The sequence below is a fragment of the Protopterus annectens genome, chromosome 8.part0 (assembly GCF_019279795.1).
Source record: "Protopterus annectens isolate FY-2018-M chromosome 8.part0, PAN1.0, whole genome shotgun sequence".
Classification (NCBI taxonomy): domain Eukaryota; kingdom Metazoa; phylum Chordata; order Ceratodontiformes; family Protopteridae; genus Protopterus; species Protopterus annectens.
In genome coordinates, this window is record NC_056741.1 from 1984929700 (window position 1) to 1984944827 (window position 15128).

Genomic DNA, 15128 nt, shown 5'->3' on the forward strand with positions numbered 1-15128 from the left:
TCAAAATCTTGAATCTCATCAAGAAAACAGCACTCTTTCCTTTACCAGAAACCACCTTACAAGAATGATCAGTAACCGGAATTAAACCCCGAGACAGACCCAATAAACTACTCCTGACTAAAGAAATTTAAGGAAGAGTAGATGCACGTTTAAGCTTTCCATTTCTTTTTAATGGGAAAATAGGGACAACAGTATCAGTAATGGTAGCAGCAGCTTCCCAGGGAAACTAGCATTTTTCTGGACAAACATGGAAACCTTCCTGCTCCTGATTCCAGGATTGATAAGAGTGGCTCTCCCTTGCCTTGAAGGAACTCCAACAACTGCAGAGTTAGTGGCGAACCCCAGCTCTACAGTGGTTATTGAGGTAAAACATGAATGGACTGAGGAACAAGCTACAGTCAGAGCAGAGTCGCCCACCTATGGCTGAGGCAAATTGCTAGCCTCCTGTGGTGGCAAAGTTTGCTTCCATAACTTTCTTTTTGTGGCTGGAAGAAGGACCAACCGTGGGACTAGTAGTTTTGGTTAAACCAAAAATGGTACCGCTTTCCCAGGGAAAAAAAGCAACAAAAAATAGTAAAAGTTAAGTCTTTAGAAGTCACTTTTTCACACAAAACATAGTAAACACACATTTAAAACACTGTCAGCCCCATAAAGTAGAATAAATACAATTTCTTCACAGTAAAAATGGTTTTCAATTAAACAACTTTTAAGCAAGAGTGCCTTTTCCTGTCAGTTTATAAGTACTGTTAAGTCTAGTGACATTCCACTACAACAAACACTGTCAGCTTAAAATTAAAGTTTCCTAAACAGGAAAGTACAAGAAAATAATTCCTATAAAGGTGAAGTTTTTTTCCCCAAACGGAACTTAACTGCCCAACAAAGGAACAGCATAAGGGGAAAGTCTATCCTTGAAAACCTCAGAGGCGTGTACTCATAAGAGGCAGGAAAGCGGAGAAGGGCTTAGCACCCAAACCTGTCTTTTTAGCCAGCTCAACTTGAGCTGAAGGGATGGTTTGGGTGCGTAGAAAGGTGACCTGAAGCTTTGAAAGCTGGTCAGCTGTTTTATCCTTGGCAGGATATAACTCATATAGCTAAGGCTACTGCAGCGGTGATCAATATGCTAAACGTCTACATGCGGATACATCACTTAAGTACAGTTGTATACACTTACCATAAATGTAGGTGTTCGAGTGTATTCACTGTTGCAGTCATCACATTTGGGTTATCTGCTTGAAGTAGCCCTCAGTCGGCCTGATTAACAAAGTCTTGGGTCCTGCGTCGGTTGCTGTCTCATCTTCCATGACGTCAGGTAGTTAGGGGTACAAAGCATGCAGCCGACACCATTACATCAGTTTTTCTTGCCCAAGATGTCAGGTGCTCCCATAATGGGAAGCAATTATATATGCAAGGTTACACCTCCAACAAAAAAGCAAACACACCAAAAAGCTTTAAGCATAGAAAGCAAGAATAGAGGTTTAGCCAAAAGAAGTCAGGGGGCTGGAGGGAGGGTAACTAGGACTGCAACAGTGAATACACTCGAACATCCATATTTATGGTAAGTGTACACAACTGTAATATGCTCTTCGTGTTGCAGTGTTACAGTCATCACATTTGGGTAGATTCCCAAAGTTAAGGATGGGAGGAGGAAATTGGATAGCATTAGGACCAGCTATAAGGCCCTGCAAGACTGCAGTGGCAAAGCCAGCTCTGGATTTAGAAAAAAATTGGCAAATGGTAATGCTTGGTGAAGGTATGTACAGAACTCCAGGTAGCAGCTTCTATGATGTCCCTGGTAGGGACACCTCTGAGAAAGGTTGTAGAGGTAGATGCAAGTTCTGGTTGAATGTGGCCTAATCCCCTGTGGGGTAGGTTTTCCATGGTGCTTATAGCAGAAATGAATGCAATGGCCTATCCATTTAGAAATGGTTTGCTTTGAAATGGCCTTCCCCTCTGCCCCTGCAGCAAATGCAACCAGCAGTTCAGATTTCCTGAGAGGTTTATTCCTGTCCAAATAAAACCTAACTTGTCTGTGCACATATAAGGAGTGCAGTATTTGCTCCCCTTTGTTCTGTGGATTAGAAAAAAAGGTTGGCAAATGAATGGACTGATTAAGGGCCACACTGGATACCACCTTGGGCGACACCCTACTTGCTGAAGTGATGGCTAAAAGGAAGGCTGTTTTCCAAGAAAGGAATTTCAACTCTGCATTTGCAGCTGGCTCAAAAGGTAGTAGAGTTGAGTTTTTCCAATACAAAGTTAAGGTCCCAGGCTGAAGTAGGGGCTCTCCTGGGTGGTCTTAAGTTTTTGGCCCAATAAATGTAGATGTTCGTGTGTCTTCACTGCTGAAGTCATTACACTTGGGTTATCCTGCCATCAGGCGGTCCCGTAGTCGGCCAGAGTTCCAAAGTCTTGGTCCAGCGTCGGTTGCTGTAGCTTCTTCCCTGACGTCAGTGCACCAGGGTTATATAAGAGATGCAGCAAATGCCATTTTCTTCAGTTTTTCTTGCCCCAGATGTCAGGTGCCCCCAAATAGGTAGGCAATACATATTGCTAATAGAGCATACATGAAAAATGAAACCATAAAATTCAGCTACCAGTAAATACACCACATAGGTAGTGTAGGGTAGAAAAGTGTAGCCAAGTCCTAGCCAAGAAAGGGGGGATGGAGGGAGGGAGGGTAATCTGGACTGTAGCAGTGAAGACACTCTAACATCTACATTTAGGGTAGGTACAAAACTGTACTATGTTCGTGTTTCACTATTGCAGTCATTACACTTGGGTTGAATCCCAAAGCTGAGTCAGGGTGGCTGGGTCTAGAGAAGATTTGGTGTGGCTATGAGGCCCTGCAGCACTGCAGTGGCAAAGCCTGCTCTGGATCTGGAGTAAAGAGGCAAGTGGTAATGCTTGGTAAAGGTGCGCACTGAACTCCAAGTCGCAGCTTCCAAAATGTCCTTGGTAGGTACTCCTCTAAGACAGGCAGTAGAAGTTGCAGTTGCCCTGGTAGAATGTGGTCTAATGTTAGATGGTACAGGCCACCCATGCTGTGTGTAGCCATCCACTTTGAAATGGTCTGCTTTGAAATAGCCTTTCCCTGTGATCTTACAGCATAGGATACACAAACAGTTTTTCAGTTTTCCTGAAAGCTTTTGTCTTGTCCAAGTAGAAGCGCAACTGTGTGTATGTCCAAGGAATGTAGAATTCACTCCCCTTTATTCTGGGGATTTGGATAAAATGTTGGCAAGTGAACTGATTGGTTAAGAGCCACATTGGATACCACCTTAGGCATAAATGAAGGGTTTGTTCTTAAGGAAACCCTGGCTTGGTGAAAAATGATGAAGGGCTCCACTGCAATTAGTGCCTGTACTTCTGAGACTCTTCGTGCTGAGGTTATTGCCAGTAGCAGAGATGTTTTCCATGATATATATTTTATTTCTGCTGTACTAGCTGGCTAAAAAGGAGGTAAACTTAGTTTTTCCAAGACAAAGTTGAGGTCCCAAGTAGGTGCTGGTGCTCTCTGGGGCGGTCTTATGTTTTTAGCCCCTCTGAGGTACTGCTTTAGCAACAGATGAGAGAAAATAGGAGGATCTGTGTTGTAATGAGCAGAGATAGCAGAAGCGTGGATCTTAATGGATGAGAAGGATAGCCCTTTGTCCAGCATCTCAGTTAAATATTGTAGTATCTGAGGAATGTTAGGGACAAGAGGGTCAAGGCTTTGAGCCTGGTTCCAGGCACAGAATCTCTTCCACTTTTCTGAATAAGATTTCCTGGTGCTTGGCCTCCTGGCCTCCAAAATGACATCCATAACAGCTTTAGAGAGAGGTGTTGTCTGTTTGGCTAAGGAATCTGCCATACAGCCAGGGATAAGGTTTTGAGCTGACTGTGCAGGATCTGACTGTTTTGCTGAGTCAGAAGGTGTGGAATTTGAGGCAAAATCCAGGCCTTGAGCTAAGTTCTTTAAGACTGGGTACCAATGTTGGCGTGGCCAGTCTGGAGCAATCAGTATCATCTGTGGTTTTTCTTGTCTGGCTTTTAGGAGAACCTTCGAAAGCAGAGGCAGAGGAGGGAAGGCATAAACGTGCAGGCCTTTCCAGGTGAACGAAAGAGCATCCACTTTCCATGCTGGTGTGTGATAAGTCCTTGTGCAGAATTTTTGTAGTTGGCAGTCCAGTGGGGAGGCAAAGAGATCTATGTCCGGGCACCCCCATGCTTGCATTATCACACTGAAAACTTGTGGATTTAATTTCCACTCGTGAGGATCCATGATGTTTCTGCTTAGTTCGTCTGCCAGAGTACTTTTCTTTCCTGGCAAAAATTGTGCTTGCAGATGAACTTGATAAGTTAGAGCCGTGTTCCACAAGGCCATGGCTTATCTGCATAGGGGGTAAGAATGAGTGCCCCCTTGCTTGTTTATGTACCACATTACTGTGGTGTTGGGCATTTTGTACAGCCAACATCTCTTTTTGATTGATGTGCAGATGTAGGTGGTCTGTGGTCCATTTGTCCTGAATACATTTTCCCGCCATGTGTGCTCCCCAGGCATAATCCGAAGCATCTGTTGTTAGAGTCTGCTTGGCTGTGGGTAGAGTGAAAGGCTGACCCTTTTTGAGGTGGCATGCCTGTGCCCACCATCGAAACTCCTGTAGCAGGCAGGGAATTAGTGGAATTTCCGTTTCCAGGCTGTGTGAGTGTTGAGTCCAAACACTTTTTAGGTACCATTGTAATTTCCTCATATGCAGCTGGCATATGGAATTAGAAGTATGCAGTATGCCATGAATCCCAAGGCCTGCAGACTTTTCTTGCAGGGAGTTGGGACTTTGTTGCCATCATTTGAAAATACTGAGTCAGTTGTCTTTGTCTGGCATGAGATAAGCCATTTGGGCCATTGCATTTAAGCTGGCACCCAGGAATATTATCTTTTGTGAGGGCGCTAGTTTTGATTTCTGTTAGTTTACTGTGTACCCTAGGCAACTTAATAACTTTTTTACAAACGCCAGATGCTTTAGAAGAATGTCCTTTCTCTCTGCTTGAATCAGCCAGTCGTCCAGTTATGAATATATTTGAATTCCTTTTTGTCTGCAAAATGCAATTACTGGTGCCAGGCATTTTGTGAAGACCCTGGGCGCAGTAGATAAGCCAAAGGGCAGTGCAGAGAATTGGTAGTGCATTGAACCAGCCATGAAGCTGAGGTATAGTCAGCAATTTTGTCTGATAGGGACATGTAGGTATGCCTCTTTAAGGTCCAAAGTAACCAGCCAAGCTTTCTTGCCAAACATGGGAAGGAGCTGCTGTAGTGTCAACATTTTGAACTTCGGAACATCCAGGTAAGTATTTAGAGTGGAAAGGTCTAGAATGGGTCTCCAGGCTTTGTCCTTTCTGGGCACCAGGAAGAGTCTTGAGTAAAAACCATGTCCTTGTTCCTGGCAGAGGTACTTTCTGAATAGCTCTCATGTCCATGAGGGCTGTAATTTGCTTTTGTGCCTCTTGGCATTCTTTTTAACCTCGGTAAAGTGTGAAAGTGGAACCTGTAACCTTGAGACACAATATTCAGCACCCATTTGTCCTGGGTGATTGTTTTCCAGTTTTGTGAAAAAAGTGCTAGTTTCCTCCTAAGGGAGCTGCCAACAGTGTAGAGTTTGGAATTGGTAGGGGAAAATCGTTGAGATAGTTTCCTGTAAGGTTGTGACTTGTCCTTACCTCCTTTGGGTGTTGAAGCGTCCCACTGTCGTGGCCTGTAAGCTCCTTGGGGCTGAGATCTGCCTCTTGGGAGTCTGTATCTGCCTCTTTGTGGCCTGCCTGACACTGGAAAGGACCAATTTTTAGTAGGCCAATTTCTGCTAAATCTTGGTGGCTGTACCTGTAAGAAATCTTTCACTGTTTGCATAGATTTTGCTTTATCCTCCATTTTCTTTAAAACCTCCTGAGCTTTAACACCAAATAAAATATCTTGCTGTAAAGGAGCATCTAATAATTTAGCCTTGACATGATCTGGTAAGGTTTGTTCCTTTAACCAAGCATGCCTTCGAATCACAGATCTGGTAACCTGTAACTGCTGCTCTACAAGAAGCTTCTAATAAATCAAAACCACATTGCAAAGCATGTTTTCCCACTTGTACAGCTGCATGCAATAAATCCTGCATTTCCTTAAAATCAGGTTGTTCTGCACTTGTACTCATTTTCTGCTTTAAATGAGACAGTAGATATTGTTGATATTTAAGCATGTGAAACTGGCACTTTAAAGCCCTCACTACTAAGGTTGCACAGGTGTAAACTTGTTGCCCCCATCTGTCTAATGCTCTGGAATCCCTGTCCGAGGGAACTGGATTTTTGGCAGTGGAGGCCTTTACTCCTTTACGACCCTGGGAAATAGTTTCTGGGTCAGCAGCAGGGTTTCTGTAAAGAAATGTGTGGAGTCAGGGACTCTGTAGTACCTGTCTGGCTTGACTGGAGCAGGGGGTAGAGAATCTGGATTTAAACTGGATTCGGAGAACACATCGTCCACAATATCCAACACTGGCGGAATAGCAAGGGGCCTGTGTTGAGGTAATAAAAGAAAATCTCTGAGCCTTTTCTTGGACTCTGAGTAATCCTGGCCCTCCCAATGGAAATGCTGCCTCATGGTGTGCAAACTTTCCCCAAAAGAGTAATCATCAGGAGGAGAGGCTGAAGGAATAGATTCTTCGGCATCAGAGTCCATAGGGGGGTAAGGAATATCCCTGGTCTGAAGAGGAATCAGAATATGCAGAATTCTGGTCAGAGGAATCGGTCTGTATCCTGCCTAGGCCTTTTATCAGGAGGGGGATGGGAACCCCTGATCAGAGTAATTAAGTCTTCGGCCATTTTGAGCATCTGCTTTTTATGCCTGGAGGCCTGTCCAGGTGAATTCTGTACTTCCTTCTTTGTCTTTAATGTTGCTTTAGACTTGGCTGTAGATGCAATGGTAAGTTGAGAAGGTCTGAAAACACCCTCAGAAGCCGAAGCCTGCTCAGTGGCTCCGGACCCATCTGTAGGGTTAGTCTCCGTAGGCCCAACACCTCAAGTATCCAGAAGCCTAGGCAACTCCACGTGGGAGTCGGTTGCAGCCTGTGGATCTGAGATAGCGGGTGTCAGGGGCTGCGAAAGCGCCTCACTGAGAACCGGTGACTGGCCTAGAAGAGGCTTCGTCAGTTTTGGACCTCGGATGCCTGTCCTTATCTATGCGTTTTTTTGTGAATTCCGGTCGTCGGTTGTTCCGATGGCATGGTATAATTAAACCTTTGGCCAAAGTAATGGCGTGCAAAATCAAACAGTTTAATAGTGCGTTTGTTAACTCTAACACAAAACCGACAACTAGTGACTTCGTGATCTGGGCCTAGGCATGGAATACAGTAAGAATGAGAATCCTTATGAGGTACTTGTTTCCCACAAAAAATACAGTCATTAACTTTTACTGACATTGGTCTGAGGCAAGAAAATGTTTCCCCAACGGGGTACTTAGCTTTATTGAAGACTTCGGATCTCAAATCAAATTTGAAATCTCAGGAGTCGGCCGACCGGCACTTGGAAACTGCTTTTGCTTTGGGCACCGCGCGGCAAGAAAGACTGAAGAAAATGGCTTCAGCTGCATTTTATATACCCCTGGCGCACTGACGTCAGGGAAGAAGCGACAGCAACCGATGCCGGACCAAGACTTTGGAACTCTGGCCGACTACGGGACTGCCTGATGGCAGGATAACCCAAGTGCAATGATTGCAGCAGTGAAACACGATGAACATCTGCTTCAGCAGTGGATAAGAGAAGAGGGGGTGGTTCTGTGTTGTAATGAGCTGAAATGGCTGAGGCATGGATTTTTATGGGAGGAAAAGGAAAGGCCCTTGTGCAGCATCTCAGTTAAGTATTGAAGAATCTGAGGTAAATTGGGCGCTGCTGTGCCCATCCCCAGAGTTTGGTTGCAGGAACTGAATCTTTTCCATTTTTCAGCATAGGAATTTCTAGTACTAGGCCTCCTTGCTTCCAGAATGACACCCAATACTTGCTTACTGAGGGATAGTAACAGAGAGATCAGGTAATTAGCCAGGCTGCCGGGTTCAGGGTTTGAAGCTGTGGGTGCAGAATCTAGCCCTCCTGCTGGGACAGCAGGGCAGGGGTCTGAGGCAGGTGCCATGGTGCCAGCAGTGACATACTGCGCAAGAGGGGGGGTACCAGTGTTGGCGTGGCCAGTCTGGTGCAATCCATATCGTCCTTGGTTTGTCCTGTTTGATCTTTAGTAGTATCTTGGAGAGGAGAGGTGGGGGGGAGGCATAAACTGATAGGTTTTTCCAGGTGAGGGACAGGGCATCCACTTAACAAGCTTGGCTGTGAGGAATCCTTGTGCAGAATTTGTCCAAACTGGTAGTTTTGGGGGAGGCAAACGGGTCTACATCTGGGCTCCTCCATTAATTGTCCTGGAAAAATGTGGTCCTTGAAGGCTATCAGAGCATTCTGTACAGCTAACATTTCTTCTTGATTGATATGCAGGTGCAATTGACTTGGGTTCCATCTGCCCTGAATGCACTTCCCTGCCAGGTGAGCCCCCCATGCATAGTCTGATGCGTCTGTTTGAGTTAGGGTTTGGGTGGCAAGGGGTAGAGTGAATGGTAGTTCCTTGTTTTGGCGGCAGGCCTCTGCCCACCAAAGGAACTAACTGTAGGCAAGGTATGATAGGAATCATTGCTTCTAGATCCTGAGAATGTTGACACCATAGGCTTTTTAGATACCACTGTAGTTTCCTCATATGCAGTCTTGCATATGGAATTAGGAGAATGCAGGAGGCCATGAACCCAAAGGCTTGCAGTATTTGCCTTGCAGATAGCAGGGTTTCCAATTGGTAGTTCTGGAGGGGAGGCAAACAGGTCTATATCTGGGCTCTCCCATTTGTTTCTCAACATGCTGAATATCTTTGGTTCCAGTTTCCACTCGTGTGGGTCCATGAGATTCCTGCTTAGTTCGTCTGCCAGTGTATTTAGCTTTCTTGGCAGAAATTGGGCCTGTAGGTGCACTTGGTAGCTCAAGGCTGTGCTCCACAGAGCCATTGCTAGTCTGCAGAGAGTGTATGAGTGGGTTCCCCCCTGCTTGTTTATGTACCACATAATAGTGGTGTTGTCCGACTTTACCATTAATTGCCCTGGAACAATGTGGCCCTTGAAGGCTATCAGAGCATTCTGTACAGCTAACATTTCTTTTTGATTGATATGCAGGTGCATTTGAATTGGGTTCCATTTGCCCTGAATGCACTTCCCTGCCAAGTGAGTCCCCCATGGACAGTCTGATGCATCTGTTAGGGTTTGGGCGGTAGGGGGTAGAGTGAATGGCAGTCCCTTGTTTTGGTGACAGGCCTCTGCCCACCAAAGGAACTGTAGACAAGGTATGATAGGAATCATTGCTTCTAGATCCTGAGAACGTTGACACCATAAGCTGCTTAGATACCACTGTAGTATCCTCATATGCAGTCTTGCATATGGAATTTGGAGAATGCAGGAGGCCATGAACGCCAGGGCTTGCAGTATTTTCCTTGCAGATAGCTGGGTCTTTGTGGCCAGTACTTTGAAGTAGACTGTCAAATGAACTTGTTTCTCTGGCGTGAAAAAGGCCAGCTGGGAAGTTGTGTTCAAGCTTGCTCCCAGGAATACAATTTGTTGGCAGGGTACAAGATGTGATTTCTTTTTGTTTATGGTGTATTCCAGAGAAGTTAGCAATTTCTGTACAAACGCCAGATAATTCAATAGTATGTCTGGGCTTTCTGCCTGAATTAGACAACCGTCCAGTTATAGATATATTTGGATACATCTTTCCCTGCAAAATGCAATGACTGGAGCTAGGCACTTTGTGAATACCCTGGGCACAGTAGATAAGCCAAAGGGCAGTGCAGAGAACTGATAGTACATGTAGCCTGCTTTACAGCGAAGGTATCTTCTGCAAGATTCCCTTACTGGGATGTGCAGGTAGGCTCCCTTTAAATCCAGTGTTGCCAACCAGGCATCTTTGCCTAGCATAGGAAGCAACTGGTGAAGAGTTAGCATCTTGAATTTTGGAATCATCATAAATGTGTTTAGGATAGAGTGGTCCAGGATAGGATGCCAGGAGTTGTCTTTTCTGGGCACCAGGAAAAGTATCAAGTAGAAACCTTGCCCCTTTTCCTCTTCTGGAACAGGCTGAATAGCCCTGATGCTTGAGAGAATTTGCTTTTGAGCCTCTGCCCACTGATTTGGGGGTAGATCTGGCCAACCATTTGAGGTTGGAAAGGAGTTTAAGTGGAATCTGTATCCTTGGGGAAACTATATTTAAAAATCATTTGTCCTGGGTAATGAGTTGCCAATTTTTTGCCTGATGGGCAATCTTTCCCCCTAAAGGAACAGTCAGCTGAGAAGGGCTTGGAAGATTTAAAGTTAAGTCACTGAGACAGTTTACTATAGGTGGGAGTCTTACCACTCCCTGCCTTGGAAGTGGGAGCTCCCCACTGCTTAGTCTTGTGAGTACCTTGGGAATGAAGCCTGGGAGTTCTGCTGGTTCTGGGTTTGGACTGAGAAGGCCTGGAAGAAAGGACCAATTTTTAGAGACACAATGCCTACTAAATCTGGCAGGCTGTACTTGCAGGAAATCTTTAACAGTTTGCATAGATTTAGCTTTTTTTTTTTACTTTTTCCTCCATCTTTTTAAGTACTACTTCTGCTATGCAGCCAAACAGACTGTCTTGGTTTAAGGGAGCATCCAGCAATTTAGCTTTAACATGATCTGGCAAAGATTGTTCCTTAAGCCAAGCATGCCTTCGAAGTACAGACCCAGTGACAGCAGCCCTGCAAGATGCCTCTAGTGAATCAAAACCACACTGCAAAGCATGTTTTCCAACTTGTTCAGCAGAATACATTAAATCCTGTAAATCTATTTTCAGCACAGTTAGAAATCAACATAATTTTCTGTTTAAGCAATCCAAGCTGCTGATACTTAACATATGAAACTGGCAGTTTATGGTCCTAATGGCCAAGGTTGCAGAAGTGTATACCTTCTTACCCCATTTATCCAGTGCCCTGGAACCTCTATCAGAAGGAGTAGGATTTTTGGCAGTAGTAGCCTTAATGCCCTTGAGTCCCTGTGAAACGGTCTCAGGATCCACAGTAGGATTTTTAAAGAGGAACTTGTGAGAATCGGCAACCCTGTAATATCTATCAGGTTTTCTGGGAGCAGAGGTAGAGAGCCAGGGGCCAAGCTAGATTCCAAAAAGGCATCAACAATGTCCAGTACAGGGGGATAGCTAAAGGCCTGTGTTGGGGCAGGAGTTAAGAAATTCCTAAGCCTCTTTTTAGAGTCAGAGTAATCCTTGCTTTCCCAGCAAAAATGCTCCCTAAGAGTATGCAAGTTTTCACCAAAAGAGAAATCCTCTGGAGGGGAAGCAGAGGGAATAGAGTCATTTGCATCAGAATCCTCGTAGGTAGATAAGGGTAAATCCTGGTCATCAGAGGAAACAGAAATTTCAGAGTCCTGATCAGAAGAATCATAAGCAAACTCAGTCCTAGGTCTCAGAGGGGGAAGGGTGGCTTCCCCTGATTAAAGTAATAATGTCTTCAGCCATTCTTATTTGTTTTTTACAGGTTCATACTAGGCTATCTGCCCTAGGGCATTTATAAGCCAAAGTGTGTCTGGCTTTCGCCACAGATTTTAAATGAATTTTGCTATGCCCTTTTTCGAGGTTAGTATACTGTGCGCCTCTGTCTAACAGTGACACTGACACAGAAGTGATACCCGGGGTAAACCTATGATCTCCCATCCACTCAAGATTCCTCTTGAAGACAGTCAATGAGGGACTCTGCCTAACATGGACTGGGATTTTATTCCAGAGTGAAGGGAGCCTCTGAGTTATGAATCTGTCCCCCCAGCATGTCCTATTTATTTCAGTGCTGAGGTTCAAGTCTCTCGAGCGCGTTGCTCGATGGGATTTAGATTTTCTGAGGTGCAGCATGCCCATTAATTTCGGGTTGGACATGGCTTTATACGTCAGGCACAGATCACCTCTGAGCAGGCGGTATTCCACTGGAGTAGAGCTGGAGTTTATTTAACCGGGCAGCATATGACATCTGTTGGAGCCCTTTGATCCTCTTGGTGAGGTACTTTTGGGGTCTTTCCAGTTGCTGCAGGTGTCTGGTAAGGTACATCCCAAAAGGGGCAATGTACTCAATTATGGGCCTGATGAGGGATAAGTAAAGAGGCACGATGACCTCCCCTGATCTAGATGTGAATCCCTTCATGATTAGGTGGGCTATATAAAATGTTTTTCTAACCACTTTGGCCACGTGGTTTTCAAATGAGAGATTGCTATCAACTTGGGTCCCCAGGTCCGTAATTACCTCTTCCGTACTTAATGGTTTACCACCTATGTGGTAATTTGTGGGCACTTTGTTTTTGGGATGACTATACACTTTTTGGCATTTAGCTTGAGGCCATGGCTCTGGCACCAGTTGTCTATTTCTATGAGGCCCTTTTGTAGGATGCTTGTGTCGGCTGGAGAGTCTATTATGGCACCTAGTTTGCAGTCATCTGCGAACTTGGTCAGCCACAGTCCTTCAGTGTTGGCCTGTACCTCCGAGAAATATATACCGAACAAGAGAGGTCCCAGGACTGAGCCTTGTGGGACGCCACTTGTAACTGGTTTGGAGTCTGACATGGCTCCAGCAATTCTAACCATGTGGGTTCTGTCCTTGAGCCAGTTTGCAACCCATCTAGTGACATAGGGGGTTTATATTTAAGCTGGTGAGCTTATCTATAATGCCTGAGTGGGGTATTGTATCGAAGACTTTTGCGAGGTCCAGGTAGGCTGTGTGGACCACCTTCCCCTCGTCAATGGCCTTGGTGACTGTTTCAAAGAAATCAACCAGGTTTAAGAGGCAGGATCTGCCCTTAAAGCCGAACTGGGTAGGATCCAGTGTCTGTAGGTCCCCAATATCTTTATTTATGAGGTCCATGACGATCCTTTCCATAGCTTTGCAGACCAAGTTAGTCAGGCTTATGGGGCGATAGTTTCCAGGATCCGTTGAGGCACCACCTTTGTGGAGAGGGACCACTGTTGCTGTACGTCACTCTTTGGGTACATATCCTGTAGTAAGGCTGAGATTGAACAGTAGTTTTATGTTTGGGTTTAGCTCTTCTTGGAGTTCATGTAGGACGCAGCCCGGGACCGTCTGGTCCCATTGATGCTGTGTTTTTTGCTTTGGAGAGGGCGGCTCTTAACTAAGCATCTGAGATGTCAGGGGGGCAGCACTCTGCTGGGATAGACATTTGCCTTTTAGGTGTGGGGGGGGGGGAGTTTGCGCTGAACCGGTCAGCTAGGATGTTGGCAATGTCTGTGGGTTCAGTGTATTTTTTGTCATTTTAGACTAATTCTGAGCATATCTGTGAATTCCCAACCAGGTTCCTAACATAACTAAAGAAAGCCTTGTGATTATCCCTTAGTGTCCTGTGCAATTTTTCTCTCGAAGCTGGCCTTAGACGATTTCATGAGTGCCCGTAGTTTTTTGCTAATACTGATCAGAGATGCCTTCCCTTTTTGGGATTTTGCTCTATCATTTAGTAGCTTCCTCCTTCTATTGTATAGTTTTGTTTATGGCTGGGGTCCACCAGACAGGACGCCTGCCTTTGGAGGATTGGGTCTTGGTTTTATTTGGGATTGCATGATCCATGCATTCCTGAAGGTGTTCCTAGAATGCGTTTATAAAAGATTCCGCGGTCTGGGCCGTATTTTCCACAGGCCCGGGGGCTTTGAAGGATTCCACCTCGGTTTTGAGGATCCACAATCTGTCTGCTCAGAACATCTGCTAAAGAATTTTGTGCTCCTGGCAGAAACTGTGCTCAAGAGTGATGTGCAGATTTAAAGCAGTTTCCATAACACCATTGCTTGTCTGCAAAGAGGTAAGAATGAGTTCCCCTGCTTGTTGATGTACCACATGACAGTTGTGTTGTCTGTTCGAATCAACACCAGTCCTGGTTGAAGTAGGTCCTTGAATGCTTCCAAAGCAAATTGAACTGCAGCATCTCTTTCATGTTGATATGCAAGTGAAGTAGCTCTGGGGGCCAAAGGTCTTGAATCCATTTTCCTTTGAAATGAGCTCCCAGGCTGACTCCGAGGCGTCTGTCATTAATATCTGACTTGCCTCTGGTTGGGTCACAGAGAGTCCCTTGTTTAGGTGACATTCCTGAGCCCACCACACAAATTCTTTCTGAATGCAAGGTAGAATCCGAATGACAGTGTCCAAATCGTGGCTGTGTTGAGTCCATGCGCTTTTGAGATACCATTGTAGCTTCCTCATATGCGGTTTGGCATTGGGAAGTACTAGAATGCAAGATGCCATGAACCCCAAGGCTTGAAGGACTGTCCTTGCAGTCAGCCTGGACATTACTGATAGCTGTTGGAAGTATAGGTGAAGATTTCTTTGTTTGTCCGGGGTAAGAAATGCCATCTGAGCAGCTGTATTCAGTCTTACACCCAGAAAACACATCTCTTGTGAGGGTACTAGACTGGACTTTATTTCGTTCACAGAATACCCTAGGCATCTTAAAACTGTCATTACATACTGTAGATGTTGCAGAAGTTCGTGCTTGCCTTGAGCCAGAATCAAACAGTCATCCAGATAAGGATAAATTTGAATTCCTGTTAGTCTGAGAAAAGCTATTACTGGAGCCAGGACTTTTGTGAATACCTGGGCGAGTAGACAAGCCAAAGGGCAATGCAGAGAACTGATAATGCAAATTCCCATTCCGAAATCTCAGGAATTTCCTGCAACTGGGCCTGATAGGAATATGAAGATAGGCCTCTTTGAGATCCAAAGTCACCATCCAGTGATCTCTGCCCAGCATAGGTAACAGCTGTTGTAGTGTTAACATCTTGAATTTTGGAATTTCCAGAAAGGTGTTTAGAATGGACAAATCAGAATTGGTCTCCAAGTATTTCCTTTCTTTGGCACTAAGAAAAGACGGAATAAAACCCTGTGCCTCTTTCATGAAGGAACTTCCTGTATTGCTCCCAACTGAAGCAGAGAAGAAATTTGTGCCTGTGCTTCCAGTCTTTGCTGATGAGGCACATCTGGCATACCTTTGAAAGGAGGAATGTGTGAAAATAAAATTTGTAG